Source organism: Macaca thibetana, chromosome 3 (assembly GCF_024542745.1).
Source record: "Macaca thibetana thibetana isolate TM-01 chromosome 3, ASM2454274v1, whole genome shotgun sequence".
NCBI lineage: Eukaryota > Metazoa > Chordata > Mammalia > Primates > Cercopithecidae > Macaca > Macaca thibetana.
The window spans coordinates 155890287-155911629 of NC_065580.1; the positions used below are offsets into that span (position 1 = coordinate 155890287).

Genomic DNA, 21343 nt, shown 5'->3' on the forward strand with positions numbered 1-21343 from the left:
AAATCTCATCTGGAATTATAGTTCCCATAATCCCCACGTGTCATGGGAAGGACCAGGTAGAGAAAACTGAATCATGGGGGCAGTTTCCCCCATCCTGTTCTCACTCTCATGAGTGAGTTCTCACGAGAGCTGATGGTTTTATCAGGGACTTCCCCTTCTCTGAGCACCCATTCTTCTCCTTGCTGCGCCATGTGAAGAAGGAAGTGTTTGCTTCCCCTTCTAAGTTTCCTGAGGCCTCCCTAGTCCTGCATAACTGTGAGTCAATTAAGCCTCCTTCCTTTATAAATTACTCAGTCTCGGATATGTCCTTACAGCAGCATGAGAACAGACTAATACACCTACTTTTCATATTTAGTATTTTGTGCTACCATATCTATAAAAAATTGGGTTATTAATATACACAATTCTGAAAGTGCTGTTAGTATGAGCAGATCTCAATGTGGACATTCAGGTTAAATGATCTTCAATCGTCACTCCAGCCAGAGAGAACACAGGAAGATGCTGGGCTTAGGTCTTGACTTCCATATGCTTGTACATTCTGCCAGAAAAGAAAACAGAAAAGGAAAATGGAAATTGCATGTATATGGGGCCATGCCTGGTTTGGTGATCTTGGCTATCTTTTCTGCACATGGCCTCGCTAGCCTTCAATCTCAATCTCTCTCTCTCCCTTCTCTCTTCCCTTCTTTCTCTCCTTCTCTCCCTCCCTTTCTCTCCCCTTTCTTCCTTTTTATGTCCTTTGCATGTTCTCAGGCCCACTTTCACGTCTGTCTTCTATCAATGAGGATGACTGACTCTGGAACCCCAGGACCAAGCATCTCAGGCAAAGCAGAGAACTTACCCAGAGAGAGCAACATTTATTGTTGCTGACTAACATTTATTGAGCACTTACTGTACACAAATGCCAACGCCTTACCTTTACTAAGTCATCTAACCCTCCTATCAACCTCATTTTAACAGATAAAGAATCTGGGGTACAAAAGGGTTACATCACTAGCCAGAGACTAACTGGCAGTGGCAGGGGAAAGTAACTGACATGAGATGATTTTGTATTTGAGAGTATTTTGCAAAATGTAAAATCCTATACAAACTTAAGCATCAGAGCTCTGTTATTCGTGCATCTCTAGGGAATAGGAAGCTTAGATGATTTCAATACTTGAATAAAATATTTTACTGCATTCATAGCTTACAATATTAAAATAATGATATTGCAGGGTACGATGGATGAACAGTATCATCAGGGGCTTCAACAGCAACTCTTCGGAGCTCTTCTGGGTAGCAGATGTGACAGCTACAGCAGTCAGGTTCTCCTAACCCACAACAGCCCAAAGCTATCTTCATTGTGACCACCCGACAAATGAGGAAACGGGCTCTCAGGCTCAGTTACTCATGCAATGGCATCCTCCATTCTTCCAGGCCCTGACTTGTGCTCCACAGATGCATTGTAAGTCGTCTTGGGCTTTTTTCCCAGCAGCTGCTCATATCAGGTTCCATTTCTCCTCCTGCTGGAGAAGCCTCACCAGGTCCTGGTGCACACAGGAGGGCTTCCCTGACCACCCCAGGCCCAGAGACCCCATTCTCCCCCATCACACACACACACGCAGACACATTCAACCTCCACACACACAAGCACACATCACACACACATCATATACACTCCCTCACCACACAACACTACACACCACACATCACACTCTCAGACACACACATCGCACACCACACATCACACACCCAGACACACACATCATATACACTCCCTCACCATACCACACCACACACCACACACCACACATCACACACTCAGACACACACATCACACACCACACACACATCATATACACTCCCTCACCATACCACACCACACACCACACATCACACACTCAGACACACACATCGCACACCACACACACATCATATACACTCCCTCACCACACCACACTAAACACCACACATCACACACTCAGACACACACATCATATACACTCCCTCACCATACCACACTAAACACCATACATCACACATCACACACTCAGACACACACATCATATACACTCCCTCACCATACCACACTAAACACCACACATCACACACCCAGACACACACATCATATACACTCCCTCACCACACCACACTAAACACCACACATCACACACCCAGACACACACATCATATACACTCCCTCACCATACCATACCACACAGCACACATCATACGCTCAGACACACACATCATATACACTCCCTTACCACACAACACTACACACCACACATCACACTCTCAGACACACACATCGCACACCACACACATCATATACACTCCCTCACCACACCACACTAAACACCACACATCACACTCTCAGACACACACATCGCACACCACACACACATATACTCCCTCACCACACACCACTACATACCACACATCACACACCCAGAAACACACACACACATTGCACACCACACACACATCATGTATACTCCCTCACCACACAACACTACACACCACACATCACACACTCAGACACACACATTGCACACCACACACACATCATATATACTCCCTCACCACGCGACACTACATACCACACATCACACACCCAGATACATACATCACACACCACACACACCATATACACTCCACCATACCACACTACACACCACACGTCACATACCCAGACACACACATTGCACACCACACACATATCGTATAGACTCCCTCACCACACCACACTACACACCACACATCACACACTCAGATACACATCGCACACTACACACACATTATATACACTCCCTCACCACACCACACTAAACACCATACATCACACACTCAGACGCACACATCGCACACCACACACACATATACTCCCTCACCACACACTACACACCACACATCATACACCCAGAAACACACACACACACATTGCACATCACACACACCATGTACACTCCCTCACCACACAACACTACACACCACACATCACACATCCAGACACACACATCGCACACCACACACACCATATACACTCCACCACACCACACTACACACCACACATCACACACTCACATCGCACACCACACACACATCATATATACTCCCTCACCACGCAACACTACATACCACACATCACACATGCAAACAGCACACAGGACACACATGCCACACACCACACACACATCACACACACCACACATATGGCACACACTTTGCACACCACACATGGCACACACATTGCACATGCAATGCTACACACACAATACACACTACATATCACACAAACACATCACATACTATCACATACAGACACATATACAGCACACCCATACACATCAGTATCTCTTGATGGCTCGTTAGCCATAAACCGCATTGCATCTGCTCTCACACCAGCCCCACTGTGCTCCCGCAGGCTTTCACTTGGTCCTGCCCCAAGCACCTCCAGGACAGGTGCTGTGTCACGCTGCTACCCCTGAGGCGTATGACTGGTCGCCAGCTGTCCCAGTCTGCTCGTCAAGTTCCCCAGCCCCGACCTGTGCTCTAGAGGGCGGGTGACCGTCCAGTGCCATTGGACATTTTCTGAGACACAGACTATGGCTGGCTGCTTTTGGCTGGTGGTCCCGTGAAGTCAGCCAGAAGCAGAACCCCTGGACACTGACTCAGTTTCCCCAAGACTACTTGACTGAGGGAGGGCTCATCAACCCTGGCAGGTTTTTCTCAAACACTCCCTGTCCTCCTGGTCCTCACCCCACCACCCCACCTGCATCCTCTGCTCTCCATCTCCACCAGGAGGGAGGAGAAAACCAATCCCAGTGGTGCCCACATCTGGAATTATCTCCCTGGCGCTCAGGCCGACAGCTTTTCCAAGAACACTCGATGTGAGCACCTGTAGCCTTTGCTTCTCATTTCCTCCTAAGAGGAGCCACTGGGATGCCATGAAGGAAAGCATATGGAGGGCAATGGAGATTAATCCTTGGAATTCTGTCCCATGACATCCCATGCTCTGACCTTGTGGCACAAGGGCCTTTGGACGCCGCAGGTGGTCATAGAGGCTGACAGTGCATGCGCCCCATGTTGAGCCAGACTTCCTCTAAGCAGCTACAGTATCAGCTCATTGAATCTCCATGACAGCCCCATGTTGACCAGGCTTCTTCTAAGCAGCTACAGTATCAGCTCATTGAATCTCTATGACAGCCCCACCTTTACCTGGCTTCTTCTAAGCAGTTAGAGTATCAGTTCATTGAATCTTCACCACAGCCCCATGTTGAGTGGGGCTTCCTCTAAGCAGCTACAGTATCAGCTCACTGAATCTCCGTGACAGCCCCATGTTGACTGGGCTTCCTCTAAGCAGCTACAGTATCAGCTCATTGAATCTTTGCAACATCATGCAAGGCAGATCTAACAACTGTCACCCCTTACAGATGAGGAAACTGAGGCACAACTGGCTACTGGCAGAAACTGGTTAAATGCTCAATGAGTAGTTGTTGAATCTTAGAATGAAGGAGAAGCTCGTTCCGCTCTGCAGCAGCGGCAGGGAGGGGCTGCCCTGATCCACCCACACGGTCTTTGAGCATTTGGAGTCATGTTGGGAGAGTGAGGTTGCTTTTCACAGGGGACGCTGCAGTGTCTCCCAGGGATGGTAACCTTTCTGAGAAGCAGCACCAGTTAGCTTGCAGAAGGGGGGACGTGACTGTTCTGCATGTCCCTCTCCACGTACCCCCATTTGGAGCAGCAGCAGCTCTGTCATTGAAGCTGCATGAAATGCCTTGTGTCTGAGGAAAATGAACAGTGTCTGTTTATCCAAGATGAATCTACCCTAGATAAGAATGTATCAACCTCAGACCACATTGTGTCTGCAAATATTTTTCTCCACTTCCCAATTGCTTAATGGACAAAGGGGGTTTGGGAGAGCTGGGGAGAGTTGGGCAGTTCTCACTGAGCACCAGCCCTTTTGCTTGAGCCTGTAGTTTTTGTCTACATGGCTGCAGAGACTGGCCAGGGTTTTGTCTGCCATCCACCTTCAGAACGGTGGAAACAGTTGAAAAGAACATTGAGGTGAAGCTTGGGCTGGTTTGTAACCAGGTATCATCTTAGAAACTCTCCTTGCCCGTTTCATGGCGAATGGTCACTTTTTCTAGGCCTCCTTTCTTGTGTGGGCAGGGGTCAGCATGCACGGGGCTCCTTTTTAGAATATTGGTGCAAATATCACATCAGTTTGCATAAGTTAAGTCTCCAACTGCTTTTTCCTCCTGTGAATCAAACTTGCTTTTTTCCTGGCTAGAATATTGCAAAAGCAAAACAAACAAACAAACAGAAAAAGATGTGGGTTGGTTCGCCTGCTTGTGCACATTTCTTTCAGTGGGGTCTATGAATCCCCCATTGTTTGCTCCTACAAGCCCCTTGTTGTGTCCATGGGTAGCCCTGTACCAGGTAATGAAAGGATTTCTCTTATGTTTCTGTTCTTTGTTTTCAAGGAACAACGGAGATATGGTGTTTTCAGACAAGGGAATAAATTCCCGGAAGCAAGTGGCCAAGGAATGAAAATCCTGGAGAACAAAGTGGAATAAACCCGTATTCAACGGTTCCTGTTGATTTTCTTTCCTCCCTAAACACTGACCTCCCGCAGTCTTCACCAGCAGGTGTGCCCATTTTCCTCCCTACACCACCAGAGCCTGTAGGTCCCTAACTTCCAGACCCTGCTCGGGGTTAAATAAGTTGGACACTAAACAGCCCGTGGGGGGTACCATGTCTAGCAAGTCCATGGGAATGAGAACCCTTGGATTGTGCAGTCCACACCCTGCACAACTGTAGGCTACTTTAACTCTGGGCTCAGAGCCATGTGAAAATGCCAGCTTTATTATGCTAATTAGACTAATGATCTGCTGACTTTTTGGAGTAAGAGGCTTTGACCTCCCTGCTCAGCACAACCAGAACGAGGGAGCTTTCAGAAGACAACAGCACCTCAGGGGGCCCCTAGCGGCCTCTTCTGCCCCCAAGCTGAGGAATATGTCCAAAAATTGCCAACTCAGGCTGGGGGTTGGGGGTTGTCAGCTGGGCCTGCAACCCTCGTAGGTGTCACCTGCTTCATTATCCTCTCCTGGCGGGGTGTTCTGGCCTCCGGAGCATCTGGATGGGTTCCAGGATATAAATGTGACACTGTCTTTGCATTAAACTAGTAGAGCTGAATCCCTTGAAAACACTCATAGCACGATGACAAGGTTTTGGCAGCTGCAGTCTTGAAGACCAGGAAGTGAGGTGGGTAAATACCTAGGATGTACAGCCTCATGGCTTGTCAGTGCCCCTAGAGCGGGAGCCTCAGCAGCTAGTTCCAGTTCCCGACTAGTGCTTGGCTGGGTGCTCCTGGGGGCTCGCCTTCCCTGCTCGGGTGCTCCTTGTCTTTTGAGGGAGGGAAACGGTATCCACTACGGGCAGCGAGGGTCTCTCTGAGTGCCACTCTGCCACTCTCTGCTGGGGTCCCTCCATGCTGTCTGTCCCTGTGGCTCCCCCAACCCCATGCCCATCTGCTCCCTTCTCTGCCATCGTCCTCCCTTTCACGGCAATTGTCCCGCTGTCCCTTCACAGCCTATCTCTCCCCTGAGCCTCTGGTGGTGTGATTCATCTCCCTCTGGTGGACTCAGGGCTGGCCATGCTGCTGCCTGCAGCTTGCACTAATCATAATAGCAGCCACAGCTAATACGTGAATTGCTTTTCAGAGTTCAAGGAGGCTTCCAGCCTCACGATGCCCTTGGATCCTTGCAATAGTCCCTTGAAAATGGTAGACTTTGGATGCTTTTATACATTTATGTAAAAATGTATTTTACATTTATAAATGGATGCATTTATTTGGTTTTAATAAACATATTACTTTCTCAGGAATCACATATTTTAAACAGACATTTTGTTGATCAATATACAATAAAGCTTTTTAAGAGTTTATATAATCTACACTAAATCTTTCACAAAAGCTAGGAGTAGAATATGAGTATAATAGCACTAATTACTCTAATTTTCTCTTTACCATAGGGCAAGAATAAATACCCTGCATTTTTATAGTGCTTTATACTTCACCAGAAAAAACCAAACCTACATTTAATTCCCAATATAATAGGCTCATCCAGCAATCTTTTGAGGTGAGGGAAACAAGACTTATTATCTCAAGTTTATGGGTGGAGGAAATAAAGGTTTATATAAGTGAAATAATTTGTTCAGAGTTGCAAATACCTGGTAGATAGCAGAGGTAGAGTTTGATGAAAGTTTCTGACTTTTAAAATGATACACCTCAATTTCTTTCTTAAAATTACGTTTTTTTTTTGACATAGATACAAAAAGACAAGTGCCTACATATGGTCCTCCTCAAACGCTGCCATTCACCATCCAGTTTTCTCATGTCCTGCAGGAAAGGATCCCCCACCCCACCTCACCACACAACTTTTTGACTTTCATTTCTCACTCTTCTCTCCGGTTGCTTCCATGGAAGCAGATAGGCTGACAACAGTCTTGGGCAGCTCCAGTGTGCCTGGTGTGGCACTGTGCACAGAGCTGAGTGGGTCTTGCAGGTGGCAGAATCTGGCCTCACCTCATGAGTAGGCAGGGAGGGCTTCCTGGACAATTTCTCATATTTGCAGAATAAATGAGGATGGGAGCTGGGCACGGTGGTTCGCACCTGTAATACCAGCACTTTGGGAGGCTGAGGTGGGTAGTTTGCTTGAGTCCAGGAGTTCAAGATCTATATAAATAATAATAATAATAATAAAGCCAGGCATGGTGGCACATGCCTGTAATCCCATCTACTCAGAAGGCTGAGGCAGGAGGGTCACCTGAGCCCCGGAGGTCAAGGCTACAGTGAGCCATGATTACACCAATGCACTCAGCCTGAGCAACACAGTGAGACTCAAAAAAAAAAAAGAAAGAAAAGAAAACAAAAAAACTCAGCTGTGGCTCATGCCTGTAATCTCAGCAATTTGTGAGCCTGAGGTGGGTGGATTGCTTGAGTTCAGGAGTTCGAGACCAGCCTGGACAACATAGTGAGACCCTGGCTCTATGAAAAATACAAAAAAGTAGCCAGGCTTGGTGGTACACACCTATAATCCCAGCTACTTGGGAGGCTGTGGTGGGAGGATCACCTGAGCCTAGGAGATAGGGGCTTCAATGAGTCAAGATGGCACTGCTGCACTCCAGCCTGGGTGACAGAGCAAACCCCTGTCTTGGAAAGGAAAGGAAAGGAAAGGGGAAGGGGAAGGGGAAGGGAAAAAATGAGAGTAGCCACATGAACCTGTCATTTAAATCTCACAGGGTAACCGAAGCAAATCATCAGTGCCTGTCCTTGAACTTGGTGAAACTGTCTCAGCCTCATGACCTGTGGTACTGGACAGAGACCACAATACCTTGTCTACCCGGAGTGCCTGGAGCACTGTCTGCAGTTAGCTCCTGGAGGCTTGTCCTCAGTAGGCTTAGGGCATGAGGAGCCCTGGAAAGCCCAGGAACCCATGAAGGGCCCTGGAGAAACAGCACCTGTGGCTGAGGGGTTCACAGGCCCGACAGGATCCACTCAGGTAGGAGCTAAAGGCAGAAGCGAGGAGGGGTGGATGTTGAAGCAGAGGTACACTTGGGATTGGGGAGCCAGTGAGAGAAAAGCGGAAAATGAGGGGACTCGGTGATGGGATGGGGTCATCTTATGATTCGTCCTTGCTGAAGTAGGAGTGCGTACTTTACCCCAGTTGCTACTGAGCTCACTTTGAGATCTAAGGAAGAGCTAGAAAGATCAGTTTTGTGACTGCTGTCCTTTCTTCTTGTCTGTACTTTGCTAACCTAGCTCTGAATGCTTTGGTGCAGGAAACATTTATGTCTCCATCCAGCCTGGACGAGTGAAGCTGCCAGGGTGCCTCTCCTCCTCCGGCAGAAGGGGGCAGGTGGAGTCATGCTTCTCCTCGGGACTTCCTTCGGAATAGTCTGTCCCACTGGGGCTTGATCAGCGTCCCAGTTTCCTGTATGCCTTCAATCTCCAAACTGTGTTCGGGAGCATTTTTTAATGTTTATTTTTAACTCAGATGCCCTCCCTTACTTATCTCACCATGCAGTAACTCCACAATCACAGTTGCTGGAGGAATTCACCTCCATGTCATCACGATCCCCCAGAAGCATTTGCTTCCCATTCTTGCCTTGAAAGATGTGAATCGTAAACACCGGTTTCTGTAGGCACCACTGATTTCCTGATTTAGTTTTGATCAACCTCTGGAGGAGGAAATGCATTCAGCATCATATGATACATGGTAGGTTGGCGCTATAGGAAGAACAAGGACTTGGAAGTCAAATAAGGCTTAGAGCAATCCTGTCTGGCTTTCGGACTTTGAGCAAAATTTCTTGGCTTCTTGGGACCTCAGTTTCCTCTTCTGTAAACTGGGCATGTCATCCTTCCCTCACAGATAAACAAGAGGAAATACACTGTCCCGCATAGGCATGGCACCCAGGGCTTGGCACTTGGGGGGCCATCCATGGGAGCCCACTTTCATGACCCCTCTTCCTACTGGGGGGTGTGGGGGAGCCCTGGGAGGCAGGTGCTGCTATCTGTTGAGCATCACCTTCTACCCCTGAGGGAACCCAGTGAGGCCCTTTGAGCTTCCAGGGGCAGGTGGCCGTATTCTATGTGATGGGTGCTTAGAAGTGCTTTCCCCAAGGCATGCACGTGCTCTTGGAGGCAATGGCACCTTGTGTGCTCCAGGAGCCTGCAGAGGTTTACAAGGCACAGTGAGGGAGGCGCAGGGCTACGGCCCAGTGCGGTGCTCAGGTGCTCACTCCTTTCCCCCAGGGAACACCCCTTCTACCAGTTTCCAACATTGGGCTTCTAAAGAGAAAGGCATGGCCAAATTCCCCTGAAGGCTTGAAGAGCCCCTGACACTCCACTCAACACACCATTTTGCTTTCTCCTGGGAAAGGGGTGGAGTTCATAGTCCAGGAGTATCACTTTTATTCTCAGATCAGCTGCAGCAAAAGTCTGGATGCTCCATTCCCAGCCAGGAGAGATGGTGGGAGTCCTGCTTTAGTTGGAAATGAAGCTTCTTGCTTTGCAACACATATGAAAGAAGAGAAGCAGCAGCCCAGCTCCTTCGTTCCTCGAATGAGATAACGAAGTTGGGACTCATGCCTCACTTACACGTGCCTTACCTGTTGATTAAGAATTGTTGTGGGCTGGGCGAAGTGGCTCACGCCTGTAATCCCAGCACTTTGGGAGGCTTAGGCGGGTGGATTACAAGGTCTAGAGATGGAGACCATCCTGGCCGACATAGTGAAACCCCATCTCTACTAAAAATACCAAAATTAGCTGGGCATGGTGGCACATGCCGGTAATCCCAGCTACTAGGGAGGCTGAGGCAGGAGAATTGCTTGAACCCAGGAGGCGGAGGTTGCAGTGAGCCGAGATCACACCACTGCACTCCAGCCTAGAGTGAGACTCTGTCTCACACACACACACACGCACACGCACACACACAAAAGAATCGTTACGGATTGAATCGTGTCCCCCCAAATCCATGTTAAAGTCCTAATTCCTAGAATCTCCATATGTGACCTGATTTAAGGATAGGGTAATTGCAGATATAGTTAATTAAGATGAGATCATGCTCAGTAGAGTAGGCCCCTAATCAATTATGACTGGTGTCCTTAGGAAAAAGAAGAAATCTGGATATAGACACAGACGTACACACATGCACACATACGGAGAAAACCGTGTGAAGATGATGGCAGAGCCAGAAGGATGCCTCTACAAGACAACGGACACCAGAGATTGCCAGCAACCACCAGAAGCTGGGGGGGCCAGGAGCTGGTGCTCCCTCCAAGCCTCAGGAGGGACCAGCCCTGCCCACACCTTGATGCTGGACCTCCAGCTGAGAGAGTACATTCTTGCAGGAAGAACAAGGACTTGGAAGTCAAATAAGCTTAGAGCAATTCTGCCTAACTGTGGGACTTTGAGTAAAATTTCTTGGCTTCTTGGGACCTCAGTTTGTAAATTGGGCGTGTCATCCCTCCCTCATAGATCAACAAGAGGAAATGCACTGTCCTGCACAAGCATGGCGCCCAAGGCTTGGCACTTGGGGGGCCACTCATGGGAGCCCACTTTCATGACCCCTCTTCCTCCTGGGGAGAGTAGGGGAACCATGGGAGGCAGGTCCTGCTATCTGTTGAGCAGCACCTTCCACCCCTGAGGGACCCCAATGAGGCTTTTTGATCACCAGCAACCACCAGAAGCTTGGAGGGCCGGGAGCTGATTCTCCCTGGAAGCCTCAGGAGGGACAGCCCTGCCCATACCTAGATGCTGGACCCCCAGCTGGGAGAGTACCTTCCTGTCATTTAAGCACCCCCAGCTTGTGGTACTTTGTTATGGCTGACCCAGGAAGTAAACACGACAATTGTATCTGGGGGTCAGCCCCAGCCCCTCATTTCTGTCCTGGGGAACGCATAATGATGTAAGAGCCCACACTGCCTCATAGCAGAGGCAACCTGGCCATTGTCTCGGCCACGTCACCAGGTGTCTGTGACACATTCCTGCACCTCTGACCCTGGCACCTGGATGGGGGTTTCTGGGCTGCTGGGACTGCAAGGATCCCCATAGGGCAGAGGTTGGGCACCCTATGGGTATCTGGGCATGGGTGAGAGGGAGAAACAAATGGTACAATCTCCAGCGGGCATTGGTCCTATACTTTCTGGCCAGCGAGGGAATCCTCCCATAGGCAGGTCTGAGACAGTTTTCTGAGTAAGATTTCTTTGGATGGAGAAGTTTTATGGGGGAGAGACAAGGTTGCAAACAACTGATTCAAGCCACGTCCTTTCTTTCCCAGGTGAGGTCACCTGCAGAGGTCATGCTGCCGAGTCTCAAGTCCCTGCTTATAATCGGGAAGTGGAGCTCTCTTTTTCCCATGCTGCTTTCTTTCCAGAAATGCCCCAGATGCATCCTCCCCTTCTCTTTTCTCCACATGAAGATGTCACTGGCCATCTTCTCTGGTTTGCTTTCCAACACTGAGCACCAAGTGCTTCCAAGGTCATGATGCCCTGGGGCCGAGAGCTACTTATGTGGGCATTTATAACCAAACAAATATTGAAATGGCCCACAAAGCAAATGTTAGTGGTGACCAACAGCAGTAAAACTGGGGACACGGGACCCTGCACCTTCTTGAATGTCCCCCACGAGACCCCAGGCCGACCTTCAGGTTTTCCAGTGTGCTCAGAAAATCCTCGGTGGTTCCCACCCCCAGCTTCGTCTTTCAACAGTCCTCGGACTGAAGCAAGGGACAGGGAGGGAGTTATCCAAGATTTTCTAGCATGCCAAGAACACTTGCTGTGGTGGAACCTGGCACATACTGGCTCTTTGACACATGTGTATTGGTCTCCAGTAGCCAGAAGCATCTCTGAGAGCCCTTGCCCTCCAGTTGAAATGACAAATGGAAGGGAATGGGTTCTGGAAGGCCCCAGGTGGGCTGGGGTGGGTTCTGGAGACCGTCTTCCAACTCCTTTTCAGGAGGAGGGTTGGTCAGGTCAGCTCTGTGGCCACCTGGGCTCTGGAAGGGCGAGATACAGGCAGGTGTGGGCCACAGGAGGAAGAGCACCATGTGTGGGTGAAGCCCACAGCTGCAGCCAAAAGGCCCTGGGAGGGATCCTGGCTCTGACATCTCCCAGCCGTGTGGTCTTGGGCAAGGTCCCTGACTTGGACCTCAGCTTCCTCATCTGTAAAATAGGCAGAACAGTAATACCGACTTTGTAGGTTGTGTAGAGTTCATATACATCAAGCACTTACCCCAGTGCCTGGCAGACCGCACGCCCTAAACACACACATCTGTGAAATGAATCCATCAGTAAGCAGCTGGCGGTGTGGGGCAGAGAGGCAGCTGCCTGGCGGAACCGGCTGACAGGAGGATGAGTGTGTGGCAGGAGGAACAATCTGCACAGAGGACACTAGGTAGCGTCACCTGTGTCTTACCCTGTGTCTCCACTGGAATGGAATGTCAGACTCGCACCATGCATTCCTTTCCCTGCCAAAACGCCTCCTCTGAGCAGTGAGCAAGAAAGTTGTTCGAGTGGATAAAGCCAAAAGCCCATTTGGCAAGAGTGCTGTTTTGGAAAATGCTTAGCGGTGTGGGTTGGGATGAGGTTTTCTGTGCCTTTCCATTATTTCTTCAGCTTCATGAAACCCTGACTGAGCTATGCCCAGCAGAGTGAAGGCTGGGCAGCAGATGGACAAGATTTTCTCAAACTCCTTTCTGAGCCAATTTCAAAATATAGAGAGGGAAAAATCCTTGTTTTCTCTTTTTGGTTTTGAGAGGTTTCATATGCAGACACAAGTTTAAATTTTGGTTTTTTGCGCCCAGTGAGAGGTTTGGAGATGGCGGTACTGGAACAGGAAGAAATTTATAAGCTTTGGGGAATTTTTCCCCCCAATGCCCATATCCTTCTATAATTCAAGAAGTGAATGGGTAGCGTTTTTGTTTTTCTGAGAGGGGTGGCAGAGGGTAGAGAGAGAAAGAGAGACTACATAGAGATGTCCAAAATGAATACAGTAAAACCCAGTTTGGATTAATTCTGCAATATTAAGTAGGCAGCCAAGCATTTGGATCTGCTTAATTCTTATCTCATCTAAGTCTCCAGTTGACTGACTGATTGATTGAATGACTTATGCAACATGCGCTAGCCAGACACTGGTCTAGGGCGCAGGAATTCAGCAATAAATGAGACAAGACCAAAAAAAAAATGCCCCTGTGAATCTGACTTCCTTCGGCAGAGGTTGGGGAGCTGTGGCACAAGGGAGGGCCACATCCAGGCCAGCCCATCCATGCAAGCCACAACCCACAGTCGATGGCCAGGGAACTTCCAATTCCTTGCGCAGTCTCTGACTGTGGCCCCACACTCTTGGCTCCCTGTGCAGATAACAACCCCCACCCGGGTTTAATCCAGGCTGAAGCCATAAGGGAAATCAAAAGCAGCCATCCCCACCGTGGAATGTTTGAAGACTTCCGGGTCAAGAAAAGTCCCAGTGGCAAATGTCACTCACCCACACCAAGCAGGATGCAGCCTGCTGGGCAGCATCCGACGCATTAAATTCCCTGCTCTGTCCAGTTCCTCATGGTGCAGACTCTGCATGTCACGGGAATTGGGGACTTTCCAGTCCCATGCCTGGGAGTTACCCATAAATAGGTGAGTTGGATGTCTGCTACCGTTTTTTATTTGCTTCCAATTTAATGATATTTATCCCTCAGGGGGCATTGCTCAATGAATCCTCATTCACGGTGTGTCAGGCATATGCTAGGTACTGTGGGGAACAAGGGGATATGGCAGACTCAGTTGTTCCAAATTCTAGCACGCTCTGGATCTGAAGAATTCTGGGTTTTTCAGTGATCCCAGGACTGAAACCTCATCACCACCATCACCACCACCACAAACAGCAACACAACACGGTGCTGACAACCACGGGAACGATAGCAACAGAATACATGGCAGCAGCAGTGACATTGCTGGGCGTGGAACCCGGCCGGGAGCGTGAGTGGCTCTGCAGATGGAACCCGGCATGCTGAGTGTGGTCAATTTATCTGGCAGAATGAAAGGATGCTTTTTAGGCTAACAGTATCCTCAAAAGCCCAAACTTTCCCCATAAGAGTTGAAAAATGTGGAGGTAACAGGAGTCAAGAGAAGAAGGAAAACAAAGGACAGAGAGCCAGAGGGCTCCACAGGGATGATGATTTGATTTGGAAATAAGGGTGTACCACACAGGCTCCTCCTTAGAGCCACTCCCACACAGTGTGACCTTCTTTGAGGACTGGGTGGGGTGGGAGCGTGTACTCTCCAAGGGATGCTCCCGAGAGGTTTATAAGGCTTCCTGGGATCACACAGGCTGTTGCAGAGTCCACACTGACGATCGGCCTCTCAGCAGCCTCCCTCCACCCCTGTCCCTCCCTCCTGTCCCGGGGTTTGCGCTCATCAGTAAAGCAATAGCCCAGGAGCACTCTGCCTTGGGAATCTGGCTCCAACCCGGGGTGCCCGCAGCACCCATTCCCTGAGACCTGCCCTGTGAAGTGGGATCTGACACGCTCCACCAGCGTCCATCGCTGAAGGAGCAAGCACGCCCGTGTTGAAGTGCACTGAGGGTCTTACCAACATCGCGCGAATTTTTTACTGCAGACTCGTCATGAAGATGCCCATTTTGTAAATGAGAAATGGAGGGAGAGGATAAAGAACTGGCCTAAGGTCTCGCCATTGTTCATTGTTGAGTGCAGGACTGCACGCCATAGCCCTTGACGCCACAGCTGCTTTCCAGAGAGTAGAGAGGAAGCCGTGGGAGCTGGAAGGAGGGCAGGTGGCCAGGAGAAATTCCACTGACCCCGCATGCACTTGAATAGTCCCTGGGTCATAAGCATAAGCACAAAACCTCTGTGGGGGGTGTGTGTGTGTGTGTGTGTGCGTGTGCTGAGGGCATGCATGTATGCGCATGTGTGCATATGTGCTGTGTATTGGGGTCATGCTTGTGTTGTGCATGTGCATGTATGATGTGTGGTGTGTGTACAAGCATGCATGTATGCTGTGCATGTGTTGTGTGTGCATGCGTGTTGTGTGTGTTATGAATGCATGTGTTGTGTGTGCATGCGTGTTGTGTGTGTTGTGAATGCATGTGTTGTGTGTGTATGTGTGTTGTGAATGCATGTGTTGTGTGTGCATACATGTTGTATGTGTTGTGAATGCATGCGTTGTGTGTGCATGTGTGTTGTGTGTGGTGTGAATGCATGTGTTGTGTGTGCATGCATGTTGTGTGTTGTGAATGCATGTGTTGTGTGTGCATGCATGTTGTGTGTTGTGAATGCATGTGTTGTGTGTGCACGTGTGTTGTGTGTGTTGTGAATGCATGTGTTGTGTGCGCATGCGTGTTGTGTGTGTTATGAATGCATGTGTTGTGTGTGCATGCATGCTGTGTGTGTTGTGAATGCATGTGTGCGCATGCATGCTGTGTGTGTTGTGAATACATGTGTTGTGTGCGCATGCATGCTGTGTGTGTTGTGAATGCATGTGTTGTGTGTGCATGCGTGTTGTGTGTGTTGTGAATGCATGTGTGAGCTTGTGTGGTGTGTGCAAGTGTACGTGTCCTTTGAAGCACAGTGACTCCTGAGGGAGGCAGTGTCTCATGTGGGAGCAGTCACATGCACTGGTGTAGGTCAGTATCCTGGGGGATGGACAGCTGTGGCTTCCTAGCACAGAGCGGGAGAAAGCAGCTGTGGTGTCAAGGGCTATGGTGTGCAGTCTTGCACTCAACAGTGAACAGCGGTTGAGACCTTAAGCCAGCTCTTTATCCTCTCCCTCCATTTTCTCATTTACAGAATGGGCATCATCATGACGAGTTTGAGCAGTGACCTGTTAAGCCCTGGATGCCTGTGGACTGTCTGGGCTTCAGACAGGCTGGTGTACCCATAAACTGAGGAAAAAGGACTAGGTGACTCCGGGTGCTTGAGGATCACACAGGACCCCTTTCTGTGAGTGGGTGCCTTGGAGAATCACTGCCAGTAATGCAGTGTGAAGGTGCAGAGGATGTGAGGAATCCTGCCATGGCCTGTTTGTGGTGTTCAGATGAATGGCAGCTCCTTCTTATGCAGTGGATCCCATGTGCAGATGCCAAATGCAGCCGTGCAACCCTCACAGGGGCAGTGGAGGTAGTAGGGGACTCGGGAAGGATATGGTGTAGGGGGCAGCATTGGCCCCTGTGTTAGGCTGTTCTTGCATTGCTATAAAGGAATGCTTGAGACTGGGCAATTTATAAAGAAAAGAGGTTTAATTGGCTCGTAATTCTGCAGACTGTACAGACTTGGTGCCGGCATCTGCTCAGCTTCTGGCAGGGCCTCAGGGAGCTTTTACTCATGGAAGAAGGTGAAGTGGGAGCAGGCATGTCACGTGGTATGAGAGAGACAGCAAACAAGATCTCACAACCAGATCTCATGAGTACTCATTCGCTGTCACAGGGACATCACCAAGCCATGAGGGATCTGCCCCCATGACCAAAACACCTCCAACACTGGAGATTACAATCAGCATGAGATTTAGAGGAACACACATCAAACTACAGCAGCCCTGCAGATGGTCAGGACCTCCCTTTGAGAAATCCTCCCAGTCTGTATTCTGTATAAGTGATTATTGATAAAAAGACCAGAAAGTAATAATATAGCAGAAACAGAAAACACTGTAAAAAAGTGAGTAAAGGCAGGTGATGGAGCTGCGTGTTTTCTGCAGCAGAATATGTTCAGGATATTCTCTTTAAGAGGGTTTTGGAAGTATGTCATAAACAGTAAGCTTGACATGTCCAACCTGCGTCCATTCTTGTTGAACTTTCCATGAGAGGGTGCAACAGTCTCAGAGCTGAGCAGGCTTTCGATGGCTCACCATTGGAAGGCATTGAGTGGGGCACAGATATGCTACTGTTTACCTCTCCAAGAGGCCACTCTGGCTGCCTGGTGGAGGAAGGATTATTGGGGCTGAGAATGGAAGAAAGGGGCACAAATTAGGAGTCTGTTGCGATGGTCATGGCTTGGACTATGTTATCCTGATGGAGAAAAGAGAACGGAGAAAGGTGGACAGATCTGGGGACTATTTTGAAGCCAGAGCTGGTAGATCTTGCTGATAGATGGACCCTGCAGGACAAGGTAAAGTATGAGGAGTTAAGATTGACATGAGACATGGGGCAGATGTGGTTCTGTCACGGGATCCTTGGGGTGTCACCTCGCCAGCTGGAAACCTCTGTGGTCAGTGACACCTTCTGTCTGAGTATTGCTTGCACCCACTGGACTTGTCCCACCCACTCGGCCCGGCAGCCTGTGCTTGGCTCACGCTATCAGCCCAGATCCCACATCTAACATGGGTGAGCCAGGCATGGAGCAGTAAGGGGTATATGGTGGGGGCATCCAGCCACTGTGCATGGCCAGGCATGCCAGCTGCTGCGGCTGGGCAGGCAGCTCCAGGTGCCAGCACAGGTGCCAGCTCTGTGCTAAGCTGCAGCTGGACCAGATGTACTGCATGTGGCTTCCACTGCGGGCACCCACACCTGGATGAGGGCAACACAGTGGCACCTGGAAGCTTGGAGACACCAGGAACTGCAGAGCCCCAAAAAGGGTGTCACAGCCCGAGCTTGGAGAGCTCCTAGTGAGGAGAGAAGCCATTTCTCTGTCTCCTGTCTCAGAGGAGGAGGAAGTAAAAGTTGAAAAACAGGAATGAAGTCAGTGGCAAGACAAGCTGGTGCTACTGATGACCAGGCCTGGGGTTAAAAGATTAACCCCCCCCTCTAACCACATGTGCTCCCAATCTATCACGACCCTTTCACGTGGAACCTCTTAGAGTTGTAAGCCCTTAAAAGGGCCAGGAACTCTGTCTTCGGGGAGCTCGGCTCTTAAGATGTGAGTCTGCAGGCACTGCCGGCCGAATAAAAACCTCTTCCTTCTTTAATCTGGTGTCTGAGGAGTTTTGTCTGCGGCTTGTCCTGCTACAGTAGGTCTGGGCTCCCCGAAGGGCCACAGCTCTTTTCTCCTTTTCATCACCCACAGTGGTGAGCGGGGGCAGGTGTTTCAGCCCTGTTTGTATTATGGCTCTTTCTGTCCTGCCATTCAGCGGGTCCCGAGTTCTTGTCCGGTGTGCAGAAAGAATGAGGCATGCAGACAACTGGAGGGTGAGCAAGGTGGAGAGGAGCTTCATTGAGTGACAGAACAAGCTTTCAGGAGACCCAAAGTGGATAGCTCCTTTTCACAGGAAGGTCATTCAAATGAGTCGAGGAGACCCAAAGTGGGTCGCTCCTTTCGGCAGCTGGTAGTCCGGACATCTACGTGAGTCTGGGTAAGTCCGGGGGTTTTTATGGGCTCAGAAGGGAGGAAGTGCGTGCTGATCGGTCCTTGAGTGGCCATGGGCAGGCCTGGAAAAAAACACCGTCACTTCTCACTCAGAGCTGCGGACTCCACCCAGAACTGGCAGCCCAGCCCCCAGGCTTTAGGCTGTCCCTGGCTTGAAGGTGGGGTTTTACCGGGGGCCACCCCATTCTGCCCAGGAACCTGTCTGCTTTCTGCCATCAACATAGCATCCAGGGCCCCCGGGCTGTTTGTGCCGAGGGGTGCCTGCAGGCCCACGCCAAGGCGCCCTCATCCCCGCCTCGCCTCCCTCCAAAGCTTGTTGATGCTCAAAGTTCCTAAAGGGATGAGGCTGCACGGGGCTGTCAGGTCAGCACCACCCCAAGCATGCACACACCCAGCACCACCCCGAGCACGCACACACCCAGCACCGCCCAGAGCACGCACACACCCAGCACCGCCCCGAGCACGCACACACCCAGCTGGGTTGTGACAGCTCCCAGGCTCTGCCACAACTTTGCTCCTCACTGGAACAGGCAACCGTAGAGGCGAAAGGCCAGACAGCAGGAGCAGGCACTTCTGAGCCTGCAGGGGTAGGAGCTTCCCAGGCCTCCAAGAGCACAGGGATGCTTGGGTCTGGAGCTGTGGCTGGGCTCCCACCTGTTCCCGGCTCCCACCAGCCCTGCAGAGTGTGCAACCCTGGCTGTATCTCCACCACTGCAGCCGTCTTCCCAGTGGCCACTCCAGACAGGCTACTGCTGCCAGTAGTTCCATTTGCTGAGATGTGAAGATGGGGCAGGGGAGAAACGAAGCTGGGAGAGTAACATTTTCTGTTATGTTTGAGGGGACTTAGTTTGGATTCCCCCCACAAAGCAGATCCTCTGAAAAGAGCAGAGCTGCATATCATTTGTGTGGGAAAGTGATCTCAGGGCCTGGGAAGAAGTGAGACCCAGGAGGGAAGCCCAAACCCCGAGTATGTTCTGGAGCTGATCCCTGCTGTGGACATCTGGGCTGGGTCTTGCTGGGAAGCGGGAGGGCACAGGATCACCACCAGTTGCCACCCCCCACCAAAGGCTGCCTGGGCGTGTCAACTCTCTTACTCTTCCAGGTGTATGATGGCTCCCTGTGTGACTGAGTGAGTGGGCTCCTGCAGGTGCCACAGTTACAGCAGCCAGGCTGTCCTGGGGGAGAACCAAGAGGTGTGCGTGGCCCCAGGCCAGAGGTGGAATCAGCCGCTCCGTGTGCAGCTGGTTACCATAGCAACAGCTGGAGCAAACGGGTGGGCTGAGAGGACGTGAGATGGTGCGTAAAAATGTCCTGCACAGCATCCAAAAGAGATGTCCTGGAAATAGTTGGATATATGAGCCTGGAGCTCAGGGAGAGGTAGGGCTGAGCTACTGGTATAGGAGTCATCGGCAGAGAGGTAATACAGCTGTGGGACCTCAACTAGGGGAAAGTCAAAGTTGAGCATCTAAGGGTGACCTCTGAGCTGCCCCTTCTGAAAGGGGTTGAGGGGGAAGATCTAGTGAAGGGGTCTGGCATGGAGTGGAGCAGAAGGAAAATTAGGGAAGTGGGTGCGATGAAATCCTCAGAAGGCAAACCAGATGAGGATGAAAAAATCAACAATAGGTCACAGATGGGCTTGCTGTGAGTGGCTTCAGTGCCATAGTGGGGAACATCTTGATTGCAGGTGTGGGAGAAGGTGGAGATTGCTCTTAAGATCCAGGCTCTCACAGGGAGCAGGCCAACGAGGCAGGAAGGAGGAGGTGCTTTTGTTTCAAGTGGTATTTGCAATATCTCACCAAAAAAATATTTGAGCAACCATTTCTGTGTTTGATTGTGTCTCATTACTGACAGCACAGAGACTTACAAATTATGTTACTTCCAAATTAACTAGAAAAAAGAAGAGGAGGAAGATGAGGATTAGACATCATTTATCTGGAATATTTTGTATGAGTTCTTGAATAAAACTTGGAAACTAAGCCAAAAAAGGGAGAGAGAGCAGAGGCTGGACATCTGCTGCGAGGATGAGGGGGAAAGTGATTCCATCTCAGTCCTCACGACCACATTTCCATTCCATGTTGTTATCGTAATTTATGTATTTTACAGTTGAGGAAAGAGAGTCTTAGGAAAGTTTTATTATTAACTCATGTTCACACAAATGAGGGTTGGAGAGGGGATTTGAACCCAGTTCCATGGGACCAGGGAGTCTAATTGCTTTCTGGGACCACAGCGTCATGTTAGGGGCAAGGGCTAGAGTGCACCAGTGGCGAGTGGCAGGCACGGATGGAAGGGGAGTAGAAGCTCACTCTCTAGCAGGAGTTTCTTTTTGTAGGAACTCAGGTTCTGGAAGGTTACCTTTCAAATTTAAGCTATTTTCCAGAATGATGGATAACCATTTTAGTTTTCTGCCACTGAAATTCCTGTGATGGAACTGACTCTTATCAGTGGCTGGAGCCCCTGTGACACAGTGTGATGGAGAGTGAAGAGCTGGCATTGGACGC

At 49.9% G+C, this 21343-nt stretch overlaps 1 long non-coding RNA gene across 1 annotated transcript; it reads left to right on the forward strand.

The window, feature by feature from the left end:
- Positions 1 to 196: 196 nt before the first annotated feature.
- On the forward strand, positions 197 to 13716 carry LOC126950705 (uncharacterized). The gene is made up of 4 exons (XR_007724265.1): positions 197 to 255; positions 1212 to 1441; positions 5466 to 5630; positions 11823 to 13716. It is a non-coding gene; the product is annotated as an uncharacterized LOC126950705 (long non-coding RNA).
- Positions 13717 to 21343: the final 7627 nt, after the last annotated feature.